Below are 24,077 nucleotides of genomic sequence, written 5' to 3' on the forward strand. Positions count from 1 at the left end.
TTTTATTTAAAAACGAAACATTTGATTTTAAAATGTAAAAATATAGATACTTTTATATAAACAGTGTATTAAAAAAATATATACAATTATATATTAAAAAAATTACTTTTAAAATTAAACCTTTATTTTTTAAATAAATTATTTAATTTACATTGAATAAAACAATGTAACTATTAATTTAAAACAATAAATTACTTATTAATTTAATACTATTATATTATTTAAAAACTAAAGGCTTCACTTTAAAAAAATAAAAAAATACATTTACAGAATATATATACAGTATATACATACACAGTATATATAATTTTATATATATAATTTTTTATTTTTTAAATTAAAACTTTAGATTAACTTAAATGGCAGAAATCTTGGAGTGCAAGGCTCAAAGACAATCTGTGCTCTTTTTTCACATTTTCTGCTCTGATTGTGAAGAAAATTCGGGTTAGGGTTAAATTTATGATCGGTGGAATTTAAATTTGGATTTAAAAATTGTAAAACCATGGTTAAATGTGTTAATGAGTGCTGAGAGTACTACACTCTTATTGAAAAAAAAAAAAAAAAAAAAAAAAAACATTGCCTAAATATTACATTAACAAACATGCAAGGGGCAGAAACCTGCAGAGTTTTCTTAGTAATTCTGTGTGCACAGATTCATTACATTAGCCGGTAGAGAAATGCTGATTATGGAATCATTAAGACAGGAATTAAAGTCTCTGGTTTCAAATTAATCAGACATAATCTTAAGTGCAAGATCGATCTTTTTCCTACTATATATATATATATATATATATATATATATATATATATATATATATATATATATACGTATATATATTTACAGGGTTGGGAGGATTACTTTTTAAATGTATTCCACTACAGATTACAGAATACATGCTGTAAAATATAATTTGTAACGTATTTCATTAATTTACTCGAGGTCAGTAACGTAATCTAAATACTTTGGATTACTTCTTCAGTGCTGGTAGATTTTTTCACTTGTTTTGACTATAAAAACTCTGCCAGTACAGTAAGACAAAATACACGTTAAAAATACATTCTCTGAAAAACCTAAATATCTTATGCAGTGTTGTTTCTAAAACAAGATAAATCAAAATTGATCTTGTTTTAAGGATTTTTAGATATTTTTACAGGAAAACAATAAAAAAATTATCATCAAGAATATGATTTTTGCCCTAATATCAAAGGTCTTACTAGAAAAAAAGAAATTATGATCTAACATGAATAAAAATATGATCATGCCTGGTAACATGTGCATGTAAAATGGCTAGAAATAGCATTTTAGCTTAGCGTAAAGCTGACAATTCACACAAGGTTTATTTCTATTTCTTCTGCTCCAAACTTACTTCAAACTTACTTCTCTGTCTGCTTGTATGAATGTAACACATCATAAGAAAGTGTTTCACTGCTGTTCAAATGCACTTTGGATCGCATCATTTATATGTATAAATGTTTTCCATCTGAAAGGACTAAATATTAAATGAAACAAATGACAATAAAATGCAAAGTAATCTCTTCAGTAATCAAAATACTTTTTGAATGTAACTGTATTCTAATTACCAATGAATTAAATTGTAACTGTAGTGGAATACAGTTACTAATATTTTGTATTTTAAATACGTATTCCCATTACATGTATTACGTCACTCCCCAACCCTGTATACATATATATATATATTGTACACACACACACATGCAACACCAAAAAAAAAAAAACATGCTCCATGTTTTTAGGTATCCGAAAATAATGGCATCTTTTTCATTTTGTTTTGTCCTGTTTGATCTATTGGTGCACTTCTTTAATTCCTTCTCTTTTATTTTTTCACCAACTTGTTTGAACAAGTAAAAACATGCTCATGTGTAATTCTTCTCAGTCAACACACCTAAAAACCAATTTAGAGGGGAAGTGTGTTACTCCTGCACCACAAGTGGCACCAAACGGAATTGCAAAAATAATGACTGTTTGCAAACCAAACAGGTTTTTCAAACACTCTGCCCACCTTCCATTGGTTGGACAAACAGATAGTCCCACCCCAATGTTGCTGTTGGGCTGGTCGGGATGCTCAAACAAACAGAGCAACAATGTTAGAGTTTTTGGAAATCAATTTACAGATGACTTACATATAGTTGTCCATCCTTGTTAAGCTGGGATAAAAAGGTCTTTTTCCAACAGTGCTGATCGTAAAAATCTCATCTAGAGTGTCCATTAGAGTTCCATAAATCCATTCCCACGGTTGATGCTTGGGAAACCAATTTAAGATGCCTCTAATAGTCCATCCACACACACTACTAAAAGTTGCATGCAACTCTATGATCAGATCCCTCTTGTCCCTTTAAACAATATCCACTACTGACCCTAAACCCTGAACTCTCTGAAACCCACCCTGCCCAAGGGCGATTCTCCCATTTCTCGCATTCCTCCACAGATTCCCGGCAGGGAATGACCAGCTTAGCTTGAGATGAGAGGGACTTGAAAGCCTTGACAAAACTCCCTTGAGACGTATGGATAAAAGAGAGGGAGAGACAGACAGAGACAGTAAGACACGAGTTTAGGGAAGAGACGTAATAAGAACTTTATCATGACAGGTTCTTAAGTATTTGCAAGTTTTTGTTCACAAGTATGACGGTTCACCACATGGAAACGTTATATTTACCAGGATGGAAAGATTAACATCTCCATTTCCACCAAAGGATGGAGAGTGACATACAGATAGGAACCTGATGCAGATTCATATCAGTGCAACAACACGTAACATGAAAATACTGAACACGGATACAATGCAAAGGCAGGAAATGGACAAATAACAAATCTAAATCTAATCCATGTTCTGATAATTTGAGAATGTTCAAAAGAGCATCTTTTGTTCTTTATTTTATGTTATAATATTTTATGTTTTATTTGTTTCTAAAACTTTATTTCCAGACTTTTGGATCCCACTGTATATCTATTGAAAAATGTGTTTCTTATTTTGAAGTAAATATAAAGTCAATATATACCTGCAATAAGTTCTTCATTTAACTGACATAGTAAATAATTAAGTAACATAGACAAAAGGAAGTGTTTTTTTTTAATCCTCTTTTCTCCCAATTTGGAATGCCCAATTCCCACTACTTACTAGGTCCTCGTGGTGGCACGGTTACTCGCCTCAATCCAGGTAGTGGAGGACAAGTCTCAGAGACAGTCAATCTGTGCATTTTATCACGTGGCTCGCTGTGCATGACACCGCGGAGACTCCCAGCATGTGGAAGATCATGCTACTCTCTGTGATCCATGCACATTTTACCACGTGCCCCACTGAGAGTGAGAACCCCTAATCGTGACCATGAGGGGGTTACAACATGTGACTCTACCCTCCCTAGCAACCGGGCCAATTTGGTTGCTTAGGAGACCTGGCTGGAGTCACTCAGCACGCCCTGGATTTGAACTCGTGACTCCAGGGGTGGAAGTCAGCGTCAATACTCACTGAGCTACCCAGGACCCAGACAAAAGGAAGTGTTATAAATATCTGTGTGCGTGACAGCAGAGGAAAGCATAACTCTGCAGACTCCATCTTCAAAGGCAGAAGATATTAACTGTCCATTAATCCAAATGAAATGACAGGACTCCTCCCTCATGTCTCAAGGCCGTTGACCGTGTCTGTGCTCGGCAGAACTCAATGAGCCAGTAATGAGAGGCTGATGCTTCTGATCCCCCACCAACTCGAAACAGGCAGTTTTGTTTTCTAAATGGTTGTAGAGACTCTGAAGAATTAAAATGTATGTCCTTATTATATTGCCTAAGCTAATGTTTTCTTGGTCAAATATAAGTTCTATGTATTCAGTGAGACTAAAAGTGTGATTCATTTTCACACTTTTCATCCAGCAATGAATAATGCTGTTAGGTATTAAAATAGCAAAGACATTGATTTTAATGTGAGACAAGGGCAATTCTAAAGGGAATTTTTGCCGTAAGCCAGCACAACACTAGCAAACTCTGAATAACTCGATTGGGGTGAGGGGTGTCACACTTAGCGACTGTTGTTGCTGATCTTACCCTTATCAGTTGGTGGGCCTGTCAAACTTACTGATTAAGAATGGAGGATAGGTGTCACAGTAAAGAACTGCCTTTAAACTTTTCTCAACGTTTCATTATCATGCCCCATTTTCACAGCAAATCAACCTGAAGCTTGTCGAGAGCAAGAGCACCGTGCGAACATAAACAATAAACATGAACAACAGTCAGTGTTTTACCGCAGTGGTTGCAATTTGTGCATTATCATTTGTGAAGCAGAAGAAGCGTCGAAAGGTTTGGACGAGACCACATTTACAGAGTCGCGGAACAATGTGGCTTGGCAATTCTCCAGTGGGAATTGGAGGTAAGAACGCGTTCATAACAGTTGCTTATTATTAGGGCTGTCAATCGATTAAACTTTTTAATCAAATTAATTACATGGTGTGCCAATTAATTAATCAAATTAATTGCAATTATTCTCATATATACATATTTGCTGAGAAAGCCCCTCAAATAACAATAATTCAACATATAATTTAAATAACTATAAATAATATATATATATATATATATATATATATATATATATATATATATATATATATATATATATATATATATATTTAACAAATTATATTCAGATAATTAAAATGCATTACATTATTGTGGCAGAGGAGTTAAGCATTTATAAGAAAATAATTTTTGTTGTAGCGTCTCATTTTGGTTGCATCGTGTCATAAACATACAATTTTTAGGTCGTTGTGTCAAGTTAAAAGTAGTTTAATGCTAAGAAAAACATGTCTTGAGATCCCTAAGTTTGAATTTGCATTCCATCAAGCTATGTTTTGAACGTAAGAATGCGTCCTCATGTTTTGCTGTCCGCTGAAGGGTTGGTTTGTTCTCTGTATAAGCTGCGCGTTGCCTACAGCTGAAGTTTTGCTTACTGCCCCCTGAAGAAAACAGGTGGTACTTCAAGCTTGAATTGTTCAAGAATCTTTCTTATTCCGGTCTGGGGACATGATTAATTACGTTAGCACTGAATTAACGTGTTAAATCGACATTCCTACTTATTATATATGTGAAAGTTCATAAATCAATATTAATAGGCTGTTAAGTAAGGCATAATATTCAGTTACTTTGGACAGGTTTATTAATGACCGGCTAACTAAACTTCATATGAAATAGATAGACATTACATATTTTTGTAAATACTGATTACAGATAAAGAATTTTATACAAAAAAATTTGACCGTAGAATGGTGCGATTGACCAATAGTGCTGGGTATTGGTACAGATTTTTCAAATCGATTAGATTCCAAATCACAAGCTCTGATTCAATTTGGATTTCAATTCGATCCAATATCGATTCATGTGGGTATATTTCAGTTATAATGTCCATTATGCTTACATATGAAATAAATTCTCTCCCAACTAATGCTGTTAATTATACAGTGGACATTCAAACAAGGTACATTACAAAAATTCTGTAATTCTGTAATTCCAGCATTTCTGTAAAAGGCATCTGTAGATGAGCGCATGTTAACGAGACAGGACTTGGATGGCTTTAGCTTATCTGTGCCATGCATGATTAGAATTCAATGTTTTTTATTCTTTTTTTTTTTCTTTCTTTTTGCTGATTGTGAACAGAAAGGGTATTAAAAAAAAAACATTATTCAATGACAAATCGGTTGCTTGGATCTCTTCTTTGGACACACTCATTAAACGGAACAATTTTTACTCTCAACAGGCAGTGAAAATATGTCGCTGCTGAGTACTCCACCACTATACCACACAGTTACTGGCAAGTGAAATGTAAACATTTACCAGCCAGATGCCAAATATATACATTTTAGTCGCATAGCGTGACAATTGGTTGCTAATGAGAGTGATTCCCTTTCACTGTAGTAAAGGGTTGCACCAGGACTTTGGTTGCGCATAGAGTAAAATATCGATCTTGGGATTTAAGAATCAATATCGAGACTGTTCATATGAAGATCGCGATGCGACCCTTATTGACCAATAACAATCAATTTTTATTTTTAAGTACATAATAAGTACAATTATTCTTATTCATTACATTTTCAGAAATGCTATATCTATAACATATATTATGATATAACTATAAATAATAAATAAATATATTAGAAAACACTTACTTCACCTTTATCTATAAACTGGACTTCGGCCTGAAGCTCATTCTTCACTGCCTTGGTCACGTGTACTCGTCATACCAACTGCCAGAGATAATTTCAAACAAGCCAGATGTTGTTTAGTAGTTTGTGAAGTGATTATCTCAGCAGAGTCCCGATGGTCTAAGGATTAATTACCTCCTGCTGGCAGACGCTAATGCGTACTCCATCCCCCTCCACCTGGCTGGTGATTATGTAAATTAAGCTCACACCTGAAAATCACCAGAAAACTCAAATAGTGTGGTGCTGGCCTTATTAGACGGGCAATACACAGCTTAGTCTATTTATATTTATCCAACATACCCTACCTCTTCTGCCATACATTCCCTTGCATCTGTATATAACAGATTTGCATTTGTACATACATACATATATATATATATATATATATATATATATATATATATATATATATATATATATATATATATATATATATAATTTTTTATTATTATCTCTGTCTTGTTGTTGTATTGTTTGTGCACTGGAAGCATCTGTCACCAAAACAAATTCCTTGTATGTTAGCATACTTGGCAATAAATGTAAGCGCAGCGTAGTTCTAGCGGGAAGACTAGCAGCTGTACATCATCGCACCATTAGCTACGTAACTCCTAGCCAATCACATGTAAGCCATTGCTTTATAAGTCTGCTCACATTCTATCACATTGCTGTTTCAGTTGTGCTAACATGGCAACCTCCACCACCCCACCACCACCTGTCGAGTCCCGTCCTGCACAAGGGTAGGCTCCTCGCCCCTGTCTCCTATCTCCGGCAGGATATGACGGTTCCGAATACAACTTCTTCGGACCGCCAGATGGGGCTTACACTAAAGAGAAACATTACATTTCTGTTCTATATTCATCAAATAAATGTCATCTTAAATTTCACTCAAGTCTGCAAGTCTTCCTGATAGAAAGCTCATTCTGATTCTGATTCTGATCTACATGTGTTTGTTTGAAGTCATTAAAGTATAGGATTATTAATACTTCTCTGATACCACCAGATCAGTTTCCTTTCTTTTGTCCAGAAACGCACCATGACATGGAATGCTGAGTTATCTAGGCTCCTTTCCTCTCTTCATAAATGATAAAGCTATGACGTAAGAACAAAGAGTAGAGACTGATAATACACCAGGGTGACTTGCTACAGTGATCTTGAGGATATCTGTGTGATTAAATGAAAAAACTAAATGAGATTTGCTCTAAAGCAAAAAGTGACTTATCACATCATGCACCATTCAGGTTGTATCAACAAATAAAACAGCAGATTTATGCTGGGATTTTCTATGAATTGTTGAGGGGACCTTTGAAATCTCTCTCTCTTACAAGGTTGTTGACCAGTAGATGAAGAGAGATCAGATCTAGCCCTGCTGTTAGCCTAGCACGTCTACAATTAAAACCCTCTGGAGTACCGCAGTCATGCACTGTATGATCCTCAAAACCTTTCTCATTTCCAACACAGAGCTTAGCATATCTCGCCTGCCACTCTTATTTAACCCATATAACCCTCTCAGAAGAGGAGACGGAGTCTGTGGTTCCATAATTATGCCAAATTAAAGCGTAATGAGCCTGACTGCAGGGAGCAAATACAGACACTCACTGGACCAAAAATGCTTTCTCTCTGTCCGGTTACATTGATCGTACTGGTGTGTACATTTGTAGATAGTGCCTTAGTAAAAAAGTCACGGACAAAGCTTTCAAGCAAAGTGCTGTTCTACTCTATTCTATATTTAAGGGAAATAAAGACTGTTATGAAACATAGAGTTCCAAATCTAAATTCTGATTGGATGAGCCATGTTTAAAGCTGTTGAAAATGCACACCTGTGACAGCACATTCTGAGCCAAGTTGCTAGTTGCTTGGCAACCATAAACAGACAGGCTGATGCACTACAGTTAAGCTTTATGAACTAAATTACTTAGTGGAAGAATTGTTAAGTCCAATTATTAATATTAATAAATGTAACTATTTAGTGAACATTGGTGACTTTTATCATACTTAAAAAGCATTAACCTCGTGCGACCCCACGTACACATGAGTGGACATTGTATTTTAGCTTTGCTATATGCAACACATAATTTAAATTCATTTACACCGATTGATCTCAGTTCAGAAGACTCTGGGATGTCATTAAACGGTTAAAATTTTGACGCACAGAGTCATGTGACAAAACAACATGGCGCCGATAAAAGTGGAGTTTGTCATTTGGAGAAACAGCAACAAAACTACTATCTGGTAAGAAAATGTATTAAGTTTTTACATTGAAACCTGTTTGAGACAAAAGATTAGAGTCTCTAGTTTCATCCGATATGCCATTTTAAAAATGTGAGCGATTTATCACGAAATGCCAAGCTGCTAAACACAATGTACACTAATATGTACTTTAGTGCATTTTTTCCTTAGAGTGGGATTATCACATTGAGAATGAGGGTTCATCCAAAAGCTGAAAAATGTTGCTTTCAGAGGCTTTATATGGAGTTAGGATGAAAATAAGGTGCATTTCGAACTCTTTTGAGACCGGTGCAGACAGACAGCACATTGGAGGTTAAGTATCTGCCTAAATAGGGAGCAAGGGAGCATCCTATAGCTCTTTACGCAGCAAAGTGCATTCACTCCTAAAATCTGACCAATAGATCAGTTTCATGCTGCAGATGCTGTTTGGACCACTCAACATGTTTGGCAGACATGGGACAAGGCTAATCAGTACATAGATTCAGAATTTTAATGTATAATTTTATTTTAACATGGTTGGCAGTGATTGGATGATGCTAGCCATTACTTTAAATCAGAATGAATTATGCTAATTTCTGATGGAATGTCTGTAACATCTCAAAACATGAATAACCAACACTCCTGGACAGTCTTCCCCATGATTGTGTAGCCTAGTGAACCAAACTGAGAGACCATTTTGAAGGCTCAGGAAACCTTTGCAGGTGTTTTGAGTTGATTAGCTGATTGGCATGTCACCATATTCTAATTTTTTGAGATAGTGAATTGGTGGGTTTTTGTTAAATGTGAGCCAAAATCATCACAATTAAAAGAACCAAAGACTTAAACTACTTCAGTCTGTGTGCATTGAATTGATTTAATACACGAGTTTCACAATTTGAGTTGAATTACTGAAATAAATGAACTTTTCCACGACATTCTAATTTATTGAGATGCACCTGTATATATATATATATATATATATATATATATATATATATATATATATATACACACACACACACACACACACACACACACACACACATAATTCCTCCCTATCATCCCAATTCATCTAGATGCACCAGCCATTATCAGGTTAGAGGCAGTGAAGTTGGGGGAAATGGAGTGTAAATGGGGCTAATTTGTGTCTTATGTCTGGGGGAAATGGAGTGATGACATGCAGGAAGAGAAGAGGAGGAGGAGGAGGAGGACTACAGATGGGTCCTCTCACATATCAGAGGGGAGAAATGTTTGGCTAAGGGGCTCCCCATTTACACACTTCCAATGACACGCTTTAACAAAGAGTGCCAGTCTGGGTGGAAAAAGACAAGAGAGACATGGGGAGGGCACGAGACAAAAGGATGAAAGTGGATGAGTTTGTCTGGAAAGGATTTGGCCGTGTTCTGCTTTGATTTAACAAGACTAAAATAACAAAATTGATTACTGTGCTATCCGGCCACAGCTCCAAAAGAAAATGATTTTTCAAAGTAAAGGCAGCTGTTCATTTTGGAGTGGTGGTGGCGTAGTGGGCTAAAGCACAGAACTGGTAAGCAGAACTGGTTTGGTCCCCACAGCCACCACCATTGTGTCCTTGAGCAAGGCACTTAACTCCAGGTTGCTCCAGGGGCATTGTCCCTGTAATAAATGCACTGTAAGTCACTTTGGATAAAAGTATTTGCCAAATGCATAAATGTAAATGTAGCTGTAAAAATCAAATGTCCCACAGATTTGTTTTCACCTCTATTTGTCTTTCTTTTCCTAAATAAGCCTTCAGTTCTCTTTATGTCTGGTCCACAGCACTATGGCATGCTCAAGCAAAGCAAACTCTCAATGCACACATAGGCAGCTTGTGTCAAGTGTGTGAGCGAATGCCCACAAATGCCGGCTGTTCACACATCCAGAACACACACACATAGTAGAGGGATTCCGGTGCTTGACAGTGAATGAGTGGTAGGATCATGCTTTGGCTTCATGCCCACGGCTCTTCTCGTCTGCCAGCGAGTACCAATGGAAAAAAGACAGGGGAGTGGTGGGGGTTGAAAAGGGCCTGAATGCCACACTGGTGCTACACAACCCTTCCTTCCTTTCTCAGCACACCTGAGGCCAACAGACAGAAACTTACACTGCTGATGAGAACCACCTAAAAGCCACGATAGGTCCATTGACAGAGAGAGAGAGAGAGAGAGAGAGAGAGAGAGAGAGAGAGAGAGAGAGAGGAGGAAATGAGTGATCAAAATGCTCCAAGCCACCTTTAAGTGCTTGAACTGTATTGAAGGAGGAGGGGTAATTTATCTAATTCATCCACTCTCTTATTCTCTCATTTTTTTGCACCTGCGTCAACAAGCAGAACCTCGCTAAACAAAGTCCTCCTTCAAGAAAAGAAAGGAGAAGAAAAAAGGGCAGGGAGGTGAAAGACACAAGCTTTTGTTTTGGGTGCAGAGAGCACAGGAATGTCACACGCAAACAGCAAAGACAAACTGCAAAAGTAAAGATAGACTTTAGAACAGATAATGTGCATCTATTTCTTTCTTTCTTTCAAAGGCTAATTAACATTACTGGTTAAAGCCAGGAGAAATCTGCAAAATAAAATAAAATGGCTGCAATGTTAAAATAATGTCAAAATCTGGTAACATTTTACAAAAAAAGTTCTATACATTAACATTAATTAATGAATTCATAAACTAAATTTTTAAATAAATTATATATACTGTGTGCATATATATATATATATATATATATATATATATATATATATATATATATATATATATATATATATATATATATATTAGAGCTGTCAATCGATCTAATTTTTTAATCAAATTAATTACATGGAATGCCGATTAATTAATCGAATTAAACGCAATTGACCCCATGTATAAATATTTGCTTAGAAAGCCCCTCAAATAACAATAATTCAATAAATAATGATTAAATACTTATGAATAGTTATATTTAAATCATTATAAATAAAATATATATTATAAAAAATAATAATATAGATAATTAAAATGCATTACATCATCGTGGCACACAAGTAAAGCATTAAAAAAGACGGTAACACTTTACAATAAGGTTCCATTTGTTAACATTAGTTAATAACATTAGTTAACATGAACTAACAATGCACAATACTTTTACAGCTTTTATTAATCTTAGTTAATGTTAATTTCAACATATACTAATACATTTCTCAAATCAAAAGTTGTGTTTGTTAACATTAGTAAATGCATTATGAACTAACATGAACTTACAATCAACAATTGTATTTTTATTAACTAATATTAACAAAGATTAATAAATGCTGTAAACAATATATTGTTAATTGTTTGTTCATGATACCTAATGCATTAACTAATGTTAACGAATGGAACCTTATTGTAAAGTGTTACCAAAAAGATGATTCAAAAAGTAGCTTTAGTATGCAATATTTTGTTTATTTCCATATTATTGAACTTATGTCATCTGCTTATCACTGGCCTACAGTTCATAGCAATCTATTTTGCAATTGAATTAGTCCGAGATATATTTATTATGAGGGCTTTTCTAAGGACAATGCACACCTGCGTCAGACACTTTTGGAGCGTCTCGTCATAAACATAAAGTTTTTAGGTCGCTGTGCCAAGTTAAAGGTGCAATATGTAACAATTTCCATGTAATATTCGCCTTTTTTTTGCCAATGTGTGAACGGCTCGTAACACAACTTAAAAAATGAGCCCTTCCCGGACTTCCTATGTTGCCTATTAAAGCCTGTAGACTGATTTTCATGCGAAGGGAGCGAGACGCTTTTGCCGGGAAAATCCAAAGGATGTGACGTTTATGCACGCTCCCGAGAGACTTGCCTCAGACAGTAATAGCTTCTCTTCTGCTATTCAACAGCGACAACAAACTGCAACACTAGGTAACGTTATGTTAGAGATGGAATCCAGCCAACGTCCGGCTCCCAGCACAACACCGACTCCTACACAAATTCAGAGCAAGCCCAAAAAAAAAAAAAAACTTTATCTACTGAATCCCGTCTGGCTATGCAGGAACGTGATCGTGGTCGAGCGAAAACTAGAGTGAACATTGGCAGATTCCTGGAGGGACCTTCATTCGGTTTTGGGGATCAAAACCGCCCCTGAATTGGCGTTCTTCTTATTGGACAGGTAAGCTTACATAACTACAAAGCATGTGAAATATAGTGCCATAAGGATTGAGCTGTGTAATTTTAGCTGCCTGCTAACACTGACGAATTGCAAGCTACCTTGCTTCGTAACTTTCAAATAATTTCAACGATCTTCTCTTTATACTAAAAATCAGGTATATAGGATAAATTTAAGCAAATACGCTGGTTTCTTGATCGTAGTACAACATATGACATACAAAACATACAATAGTGCAACATATAGTTCGGTAGTATGTAGCTGTATGTGTGTATCAGTATGCTATGTTAGCTGATAAGTCAAGTCATTTTTATTTGTATAGTGCCTTTCACAACACACATCATTTCAAAGCAGCTTTACAGAAGATCAGGCATTAACAGAAGATAAAACTGTAATATCTATAATGTCTTAGAGTCATCATTGTGTAGTTTGATAAAATACGATTGTGAATTGTGTTCAAAAATAAGTAATTAAATAATAATTGTATTTATAACCCCAGTGAGCAAGCCGAAGGCGACTGTGGCAAGGAACATAAAACTCCATAAGATGTTGGTTAATGGAGAAAAATAACCTTGGGAGAAGCCAGGCTCACTGTGGGGGCCAGTTCCCCTCTGGCTAACATCATGAATATAATGCCAATATTACTTATGTATAGTGCAAGTCATGGTTTAAAATTATTAAACTAAGTAAGTGTTAAGGGTCAGTGTTTAAACAAAGATTTTGTATGAACTGTAAGATTAATGACTAATGTCTTTGAAGTCCATCCTGCATTAACCGCAGAAGTTCACATAGATGCAATTGTCCTTGTTAGTTGGCTGATGAAGGATTTTGTTGGCAATTAATTATTAGTCTATGTATTCCATTATAAGAGTGTAGTCCATCATTAGACCGAGTTGATGCCGGCAGAGATCAGTTAGTACAACTGGCCGGTAAGTAGTTTTAGTTTAATCTCAAAGTTTGTAGTAAAACAGTCATAACTGTGTTATTTAATTATGCTACCTCATCTGTCATCATGATGCCGGTGAATTACGTTCAGTCTCTTTGTACGTTACGTCATTGTTTTGGTTGATGCTCGCTCGCTCACGTCCCTATGGAGTGTGTGCACGAGCGCGAGCACGAGCAACAGGTAGCTGGCTGCACTTAACAGTCACAGGTGTTATTAATCACAAGGGTTTCTGAATCTTACATACTGTCTCAAAACAGGTCTTGAGATCCCTGCATACTTGTTTGCACTTCATCAAGCTGTGTTTGCTGGGTTTTGTCTACTGTAGTTGAGTGGTTTGTTCTTTGTATAACCGCGTTGCCCAAACAGCTGAAGTTTTGCTTACTGCCCCCTGGAGAAAACAGGTGGTACTTCAAGCTTGAATTGCTCAGATGGAAGAAATATTCCTTATCACGGTCCGGGGACATGATTACTTTTTTAAAAAAAATTTTATGCACTATTTTTTATATAATTAATCACACTGAATTAATGCATTAAATCGACATATATATATATATATATATATATATATATATATATATATATATATATATATATATATATATATTCTGTATATATAATACAGCATTTATTAATCTTAATGTTAACTTGTAAATAAAATGTTCATGACCTAAAATTTCTTAACAAAATATATATATTTTAGTTCATGAACTAAAAATGAACTACATTTTTATATAAATAAAAACATAAATATATAAAATATTTAATAATACAGCATTTATTAACCTTGGTTAATGTTAATTTATATATATACTATTGTTCATTTTTAGTTGACATAATAATGCATTTATGTTAGCATATACAACTTTCAATGTAAAATTTTTTTTATTAGCATAGACTTTAACATTTCATTTTAACAACCAAGATTAATAAATGCTGTATAAATATTTATCATTGTTAGTTGTTAACTACTATGTTAATTAATATTAGCTTATACAGCCTTATTGTGAAGTGTTACCAAATGCTTATTTTTGCTAAACTGTACCACTTTACTCTCTTTTTTGGAAACAGGAACTAACTTTACAAGAAGTGTCCATGCTATGAACCTACGCTGGGTGTGTGCTGTGACTGTTGTATTTTTGGTTGTTTTTGAAGCAACAAAAGGTTTATCTCAATGCTAGATGATTTCTATGGTGGAAAGGCAATGAATCTTATTTCTACGCCATGGTATGTGTGTGTGTGTGTGTGTGTGTGTGTGTGTGTGTGTGTGTGTCCATGTGCCAGCAAAACTAATTTACATTTACAAACATTTTAACAGAAAAACATTTACAGAGTCACAATAGAGCTGTTTCAGAGGTATATACACATCTACTAGCCACACCACTACGAATCAATACCCCATTACCACATCAGTGCCACATGCTATTTAGGGTCCATTCAAAGCTAGACTTTCTACTGACCAGCCTGTCCTTTAAAAACTCCCTCCATCTCACACACTAACTGCCAATAAACAACCAAAAAACACACACTCACATACCAAACCATATACACTGTAGTTCTCACCTTCTCCTCCCCAGCAGGCCGTCATATCCCACAGAAGGTGTCTCATCAAAGTGTGTCAGCAGTGAACACACTTTATCAGACTGGTAATGAGAAGGCTGCTCATTCTGCCAAAATCATACAACTCATGCTGAATGAGACTGTAGTTGTGGAGGTATTATAACTGATGACATTATGATTGAAGATAGAGCTGAGTATCATCTGCATAACAATGGTATGAGGAGTTGTGTTTTTGATAAATAGAACCTCAAGGGAGCATATATACAGAAAACAAAAGAGGGCCTAAAACATAGCCATGAGGTACCCCACAGGTTGCAATGAATGGAAAAAGTTCTCGACTCAAGGTGGAAAGAGAACCATTTTGGGGGGGGGGGGTACAGTAGAATTACAGTAGAATATGACCCCTTAAAAGAAGAAATCCAACAATTCCTATCTGAGAGACTGCTAAATCTCAGAGATCATTATATACGTATCGCTATATGTGACACATACTGTAATATACAAGAATGCTTTTACTCAAGTGCATGTCTAGTTAATAATATAGAAACCAAAGCCAGGATTCAGAGATCAACTCTGATATGTTATAATATCAGACTGCCTGGAGGACTTTCACCGTCAAGCTCACAATACGAAGATGTACATCTCGCTATTAAGAAGAACTGAGCTTTCCTGGACTGGATCATAGTGGCCCCAGGCTGACTTTGTATTATTCTAATCCTCTGACCTTGCTGTATGTAAAAGCTATGGTAAAGCTTCACAGGCTGTGCATTTGTGCTAAATAAAGCTGTGATCACAGAAAAAGGTTTGGCTTATAGCAAGACCTGCTTTTATCTTGTGCAGAGAAGCAGAAGAGATTCAAAAAAACCTGGACCTGCATGCCACAGGACAAGAATGAAGACATTCAAGTCTCCCCTTAAAGGAAAGCAAATTTAGAAAGTAAAATAGACCAGCATGCAATTGCAGTCACTACTATCGGCCATGATCAGATCTCTTCCAGGTCAGTAGATGGCATTGAGTGAGCCAATCTTCTCTCTTGATGGCTTGTCCTGAAGAGGGGTCTCTATTGTGTGGCTGAAAGGAGGTAACTCACAGACAGAGACGGATCTGGCTGGATTAAGTGGCATTGAGAGCCAATTGCCCCTTTATAACATGGCCACACTCACACAAATTCAGCAGAATGGAAAAGTTCACATGGTTAAATCCCAACAGCTCCTTCTCTCCCTCTTTTTATTTCTAGTTTCTCTCTTAGGAGATGATTCACAAAATATTTGAGCAACTTTTGTGTGAAGTAGCTAAACACAAAACCTTATTCACTTACCACCACAAATCCAGCTTAACCAGGTGCTGAATGCATAGAAATAGCCAGTGTTCGACTTGAGGGGGAAGTGGGGTGTCCTGGACCCCCCATTAGAGAATTGTTGGTACTCCTAAAATACTGACATTAAATAATTGCTTATCTTAGAACTGAACCATCGCTAGAGGTTAATTAACATGCACATGGTTAATATGCACATGGTTTTGCCAGCATTTATCAAACACTACATGTTAGCTCACTGCTAACAGCAGCACTTTTCTGCAGCACCGAACTCTTTGCTCTCTCTCACCGTGATATCTTTCCTCGCATTAATGTAGTTAATGCATTAGAGTAAGAGGACCCCCCCAAGAGCTCTGACACAATTCAAACACTGGAAATAGCGTTGCACTGTATTTGTATTAAGTCATTGTTAAACTTTTCAGCACAAACATGCCTTCTTTCTGTGTAATTTAGGCTTAAACCTAAATTAATTTGCACCTTAAACCGTGGTAACACTAGACTTCCCACTCCCATCTGTACTCAGGAGACTGGAAACGCAAGCTCATGTGAAAATATTTCACAGTCTGCTATGGATGAAATATCACGTTTGGTGAATGAGACGACGTGTGACCAATACAAGATTGAAACGTCACACACTGACCTCTTGGCTCAATACAAAGTATACATAATTAAAAAAAAAAAATAATGTAATGAAAAAAAAAAACATTTGCTATTTGTGATTTATTAAAATCAGAAGCCCTCGCATATGACATATCCTGTCAAATAATTTTGCATTCTCAAAGTCTAGTATATGACCGCGGCTAGGGCTGCAACCCGTCCCTTAAAATATGGGATCGTCGTGTATATAAAGATCAAATGATCCGTCCCGTATTGAATCAATACGGTATATGATTTGTCCCATATTTAAGCTGGTCTGATGGCATCATGGCGAAATCGTTCAAGATCGTTACTTTAACCTTGATATTCATGAAAATGTTGCCTTTGGTGTGTAAGGGACCACCCTAAAAGTCCACACATTGTACTAAAATTTGATAAAACTGTGGATGGTGAGGTAAGGGACTATTTGAAAACATCAGCACCCAAATCCCGTCAACATCTCTAGAGGGAGAGTCCCGTATTTTACACCTTCAAAAGTGGCAACCCTAACCACGGCTTTATTCACAAAACGTGCCGCTATTTGCTTGCCGCATTAAGCGTCACACTATTACTGCCCACAGACAGCTAGACAGGTAAACAAAACAAACAAATTTTGTTTAAAAGAGACATTGATGTACATTTTCTATCGATTATGGCAGCAGTAATTATTCAAATGGTGGTGGAAGTCGAACTGCATCCAACACTAAATTTTTGGGCATGTTTGCGTCTTTATCCACAGTAATTTGAATAATTCCTTTAGTGAATTTGGTGCTAAAAAAACACAGACATTGAGTTCAAATTCTGTACTATTAGCAGGCACAATTCACTGTTAGTGATCTCCCCACTCTGTGAGTTCTCTCTCTTTTTAACATTATTCTAGTCAATCGTCTCCCTAAAGTCGTTAAGTAAATGTGAGAGTAATCTGTGGGCTTGCCTGCAGCTGTGGGGCTCGTCTATACAGGCTTGCGGTCTGAAGATCTTCAGAGATTAAAGAGATGTTGAGATGAGGGGGGCCTGGGTAGCTCAGTGGTAAAGATGCTGGCTACCACCCCTGGAGTTCACGAGTTTGAATCCAGGGTATGCTGATTGACTCCAGCCAGGTCTCCTAAGCAACCATTTGGCTCGGTTGCTAGGGAGGGTAGAGTCACACGGGATAACCTCCTTGTGATCGCTATAATGTGGTTCGCTCTCGGTGGGGCGCGTAGTGAGTCGTGCGTAGATGCAGCGGTGGATGGCGTGGGCCTCCACACACGCTATGTCTCTGTGGTAACGTGCTCAACGAGCCACGTGATAAGATGCGCGGGTTGACGTCTCAGACATGGAGGCACAGATTGAGGCGAGTCACTACACCACCACAAGGACTTAGAGCAAATTGGGAATTGGACATTCCATATTGGGAGAAAAAAAAAAAAAAGAGAGATTTTGAGATGATCAAGGACTTTGTTGTGACAGGTAAATTAAAATGGTAAACACTGATCTGAAATCTACTGGGGATTTGTCTTGGTAATAGTTAGGTTAATGTAGTGTGACTCAGAGGCTCTGGCTCTAGATGTCAGCAGTTTGATCACAGCTTCTTGAACTCCCTCTCTCACACAGATCACTTTACTACTGTTTAAATACTGCACATGCACATGTATTCTAAACACAAAGCTACATGCATGTTCATCTGTTTGTCTTTTGGCTTTGCTGGAATTTCTTCTTCATGGAACTTCTGAAATGAGCAATGCATGTGTGTGTGTGTGTCTTCCTGTCCTCGGCTTAGAAATGCCATTTTTCTGGTTCAACAGGGTTTGGGTTCTTAGGAGGAGATGCCTCCAGTATTCATTATGAAACAATATGACATATGTGAACGTCAGAAAGACACACTCACACAGATTCTCACACCCTTACTGTAGGCATGTTCTTAGAAACTCAAAGTGCAGTATTTGGAAAAATACTTCATGCAATAATGCCCTATTTGTCTCCTGCATTTAATAGAGGTTAAATGAGAAAGGTCAGACATTGTGACCTTAAAGGAAAGATAGTAACTTGATCAAGATCAAGATTTTAGATTCAAATGTATCTCAATGTATAGGGAAGTGTTTGTTTTTGGTCACATATGTATCAAATGTATGATACATATGCAGAATCTTGTCTCTTTCTCCCAGCCCCCCCTCCTTCCTGTCTGTCTCTCTCTCCATCGCCCTTCTTCTGGCTGTCAGTGCTTAAACAGTCCCGCTGTCATGTGCTAATATTGAAAGAGGAGGACATGCTGAATGAATAAAGGATACGCTGCATTAGGGAAACACACATTAGTGGGAGAGAATAGGGAATATCTGTCAGGTCTTGCCCGCGCACGCACACACACACACACACACACACACACACACACATATATCTAACATAAGGATTATAATACCTTGTACAGCACAGGATATTGCTGATGGGTTTATGGAGGCCACAATGTCCTGGTTAATCCATAATGTTTATAGACAATATTTGTTTATGAATTTGTTTATGTTTAATCCCTGTTTCATAATCTGTATTCAACAATACAGTGACATTCCATCATCTGAATTTTAGGTTACAGGTATTCATAGAAGGTCACTGTGAACAATAAGTGTGAGTATGTTTGATCACTGTTTGAGAATACTGTATGAAACTATCACTATTTGAACAAAGACAAATTCTCTCATTCTCTTTCTTTAAAAGCATAGTTGCCCCAAAATGAAAATTATTTACTCACCCCCATGTTTTTCGAAACCTGTTTGACTTTCTTTCCTCTACAGAACACAAATGGAAATTTTTTATAGTAGAATGTCCAAGCTGCTCTTTTCCATACAATGAAAGTGAATGGTGACCATGGCTTTTTAAAGTTCAGTCCATTCCTCAAACGAAGCTATTATATGGTTTAAGAAGACTTGGAATAACATTTACAAGTAGTCAGTACTTTTTACATTGTATACATCACATTGTTTTGGCTATTTTTTTGTCCATTTTGGAGCTTGATAGCCCCTAGTCCCCATCCACTGTCATTGTATGGAAGAGAGCAGCTTGGACATTCTGCTAAACTTCTCCATGAGTTGTTCCATGAACAAAAGAATGTCATACAGATTTGGAACCACTTGCGGGTGAGTAAATAATGATACAATTCTCAGTTTAAGACACTTTTAATGAATATTTATCCCTTAAACTCTTTTACTATCTTTGTTAATGTTTACTTTAAACATGCTGTGGCAGTGCTGTGACCCATTTAAGCAGTGTTTCCTCCCCCTGCAGACATATAGCATTTCTACCCCCCACATTTCACCCTGATGCTCCCTGCTCCAGTGGGGCAGAAGAAGGAAGTAATGCCCTAAGGGCCAGAGATGCCATTCTGTTACTTAGTTCCACTTATCATACTTAAAGAGCAAAGTCAAATGCCATAATTGCCTTCATAAGCTTCATATTTACACATATACCCACACTTATATACAAATAAACAATCTTATATAACTGATAACGTGTTAAAAATACAAGCTCATGCATATAGACTGACAAACACACATGCCTGAACACACATTTGCCCTATTTCATTTCAATAATTTGCAACTACTGCAAAGTCTGCAATACTGAATCTCAAGAGCACCAGTGTTTTATATGTTTACGTGTTGTTTTTACATTTCAGTGCCTATATTTGTGTGTCTGGTGCTCATGCAACTCAAAACACAACCAATACTTGAAGAACAACTGTATCTGCTACATATAGACCCAGAACACAAAGCTACTGGGCTTGGAAATCAATTTGTGTGTATGATAACAACCATTTTAAAGAAGCGAGTGTGTTTATTGAGTCTAATCTATAGTTTAAACAGTGTATGGCAGTAACAAGACAGACGCAGATTAAAAAGTCCAGATATGAGCTCTTTAAGGAGACAGGTTGTCTCTGTCAATGCTGGGTCTTGACAGAAGAGGGGGAAGTCAATGATACAGCTGGTGTAGGAAGAGTGCGGTTCATTGTTTGTTCTGTTTGCTACTAGAGTGAAGTATGTAGGGTCTTTGTTTAGTCCGACTGAGTTCCTCCATAGTGCAGGGTAGGGTGATCCATTCATAAAGACAGCAGAGGACTTTGGCTGGCTGACTGAAAGAATCTGGCACTCTTTTTCTCTCTCCGTCTCAGACTCTAAACAGCTGAGACTGGCAGCATTGACCCACTGAGCCCAGACGGACTGGTATAAAAATCACACCTTAGTGCTTCAGACTGTATCCGTCTCTCTCTTTCTTGCAAAATCTTTCTTTTTAGGTATACTGCTCCTTTTCTTCCCATGTCTCAAATACACTATAGGTCTCTATGGGGCTTTAAACACTGTGCTTAACCTTTGGTAATCCAATTTTTAAACCCAAGCTAAAGCAGCTTTTAGCCCAAGGTGAGGCAATGTTTCACACTTGTAATTTAGAAAGAGGGTTAGCACTGCCTCGGTTATGAAACCAAATTGCAGTACCAGTGGTATACAGTGTGCGGTGCTAGAATGTAACGATTTCAGTACAGTTTGGTTCCAGTAGTAAAAATCATATTCCTTTTTTCCATAGGGGACTTGATTTTTAATGATAAATTATAAACTTTTAAAGACAGACTTACTGAGGTTAATTGATGGTATATGCTTCTGTTGAAGCTTAATGTCAGCTTCATTTCAACTTCATAAAAAAAAAAAAAAACGTTTAATAGCAGAAATCCTGCTGAAGAACTACAATACCCATGATCCTACAGAGAAAGATCCACCAATCAGTGAATCACTCATTTAAAATACAATATCATTTTTTTGTTTTGTGTGAAATTTAGTAAATATCGTGCTAAATAAGAGCTCATTATTATTATTTTTTAGCAATTTTATGTTTGTTACTTACTATATTAAATTGTGTGATATAACGGCATTATATCGGCCCATCGGCCACCCTGCTCTCTGGATATCAGCCATTAAAAAACCCATATTGGTCGACCACTAGTTTTGATGACATTATCTTTCAAACCCAAAATCTGTCTGCCTTCTCATTTATCTGCTGCCTTTTGTCCATCTTTCCTTATGCGCTCAGCTGCTTCTCCAGCCTTCATATTTACATTCCACTAAACTGAAGACCACACACACACACAGAGAGAGAGAAACACACAAATGTCCTGGAGCTGCTCTGGCGGTTTACAGTAAAATTTTGAAAGGAGGGAAATTATTCAAGAGTTAACACAGCAGAACTTAACTAGGCTGTAAACATGGCAGCACATTTACACATTCTCCCTCACAGAAACACACACAAAAACTCAAAGGCTCTGTTCAAATAAACTTATTGTACACAGCATACATTCAGAACTAAGACATGTTGTCACAAGAAGGCTCTGTGTGATAGAACAGGAAAGACAGAGAGTGATACTGAAAGAGATCTCCTAACTGGCAAAGTATACACCGTCCAGTGAGAAAATTCACACGCACACCAAAGCAGCATGTGGGAGAGAAGAGTTCACTTAATATTTGAACTGCACAACCGCAGAAACCAACAAATGCTCTGATCTTCATACTTGCTAATTCATTCATTGTCTGTACAACAGTGTTAAATTAAAGCAATATTGCGGGTTCAATATTGCCCAATCGACAGCATCTGTGGCATAATAGTGATTACATACAAATAAAAATAATTTCAACTCATCCCTCCTTTTCTTTAAAAAAAGCACAAATCGAGGTTACAGTGAGGCACTTACAACTGAAGTGAATTGAGCCAGTTTTTGGAGGATTTTAATGCAGAAATGTGAAGCTTATAATTTTATAAAAGCACTTACATTAATTCTGTTCAAACTTGTGTATTGTTTGAGCTGTAAAGTTGTTTAAATTGATATTTTTACAGTTATTTTAGGGTTCTTAGGTTATAAAGTTATAAAATTGGATATAACTATACACCAAAATGGTCAGTAAGACATTTTATCACACTAAATTTACACGTTTACGTCTTGTGACTAAACTTTTGAAACAGTAAGCATTTTAACATTTACGGATTGGCCCTCATTCACTTCCATTGTAAGTGCCTCATTGTAACCCAGATTTGAGCTTTTTTTAAAGAAAAGGAGGGGTAAGTCGAAATTACTTTTTGAGGTAAACAAGATTATGACACAAATGCAATCAATTGAGGATAACTTGTATTGAACTTGGAATATTCCTTTAATGTATTCTATTGAATATTCTATTGTAATTTATATTATATATTGCAATTATCACCTTTATTAAAATTACTGGCCCCTTATTTTATTTTTCTCTCTTTTCTGTCACTGTTTTTGTGTATGAGTTGTTACTACGACAATACTGTATGCAAAAATATCATACCAAAATAAGTGCAAAAACTGACATTGAAAATTGACAGATGAGGAATCTTGCCTCCTCTTTTGCTTCCAAGCATTTCCATCTGGATGTGGGGATTTGCGCTCCACACAACCATTTGTTTCTGAGACCCCCAAAAACAAACCCCACAGATGCACACACTCACAAACACACAGCATATTGATTGTCCAACAAAGGCACAAGAGGCAGACTTTCAAAGCCTCTGTGTGAGTGAAACATTATTAACCAAGCAGTGTGGCATTTATCACTGTCAGCAGTCCACTTATATACACTGGCACTTGGGATCCAGAGACAGTCCAACAAACAGACACCAATGTCCAATTGCAATGGAGTCTTTGAAAGACAGTTAAATAGCAAATAAATACAGCTGGTAGTATGGCATACCTCAAGGGTAGAGTCTAGGTCCGTTTTCGTTTCGCAATAAAGTATCCAAGCATCAGTGGTTTGAATGTTTTCTAGCTCAGTTCATAAGGGTAATGTCTCCTCTCAGTACAAGTCAAAATCCTGTGTGTGTCTGTGACTCTCGTATCTCAGAACTCCACAACACACTCAGTCCAACCATGTGAGGATGAGTCTGTTTGCTGAGAGCACAGAAAGGGGTGTGCACGCTCTCTCTCTCACTCTCTTTTTCACCCTTTTGCTCAACCCTCCCCTTTCCTCCATTTTCTTCTCCTCCCCCTCTTCTTCTCACCTTCCCCCTCTCTGTGATTTCACCTCCTGTAGCTCAACAGTAT

The 24,077-nt window shown here is 36.7% G+C and overlaps 1 protein-coding gene across 3 annotated transcripts in view; it reads right to left on the reverse strand.

The window, feature by feature from the left end:
* The window catches only part of LOC127433843 (rho guanine nucleotide exchange factor TIAM1-like), a 107,486-nt gene that overhangs the window by 57,987 nt on the left and 25,422 nt on the right, over positions 1-24,077 (reverse strand). The window contains exon 1 of one of the 3 annotated variants that reach the window (XM_051686106.1): positions 23,728-23,902. The exons of 1 other annotated variant lie outside the window; for it this stretch is intronic. The gene's annotated coding sequence lies outside the window, so the exon portion shown is untranslated. Of the gene's footprint in view, positions 1-15,060; positions 15,079-23,727; positions 23,903-24,077 lie in introns of those variants that run through there. One more of the 3 variants, XM_051686108.1, reaches the window with a different exon arrangement.

This window comes from Myxocyprinus asiaticus, chromosome 43, assembly GCF_019703515.2.
Source record: "Myxocyprinus asiaticus isolate MX2 ecotype Aquarium Trade chromosome 43, UBuf_Myxa_2, whole genome shotgun sequence".
Classification (NCBI taxonomy): domain Eukaryota; kingdom Metazoa; phylum Chordata; class Actinopteri; order Cypriniformes; family Catostomidae; genus Myxocyprinus; species Myxocyprinus asiaticus.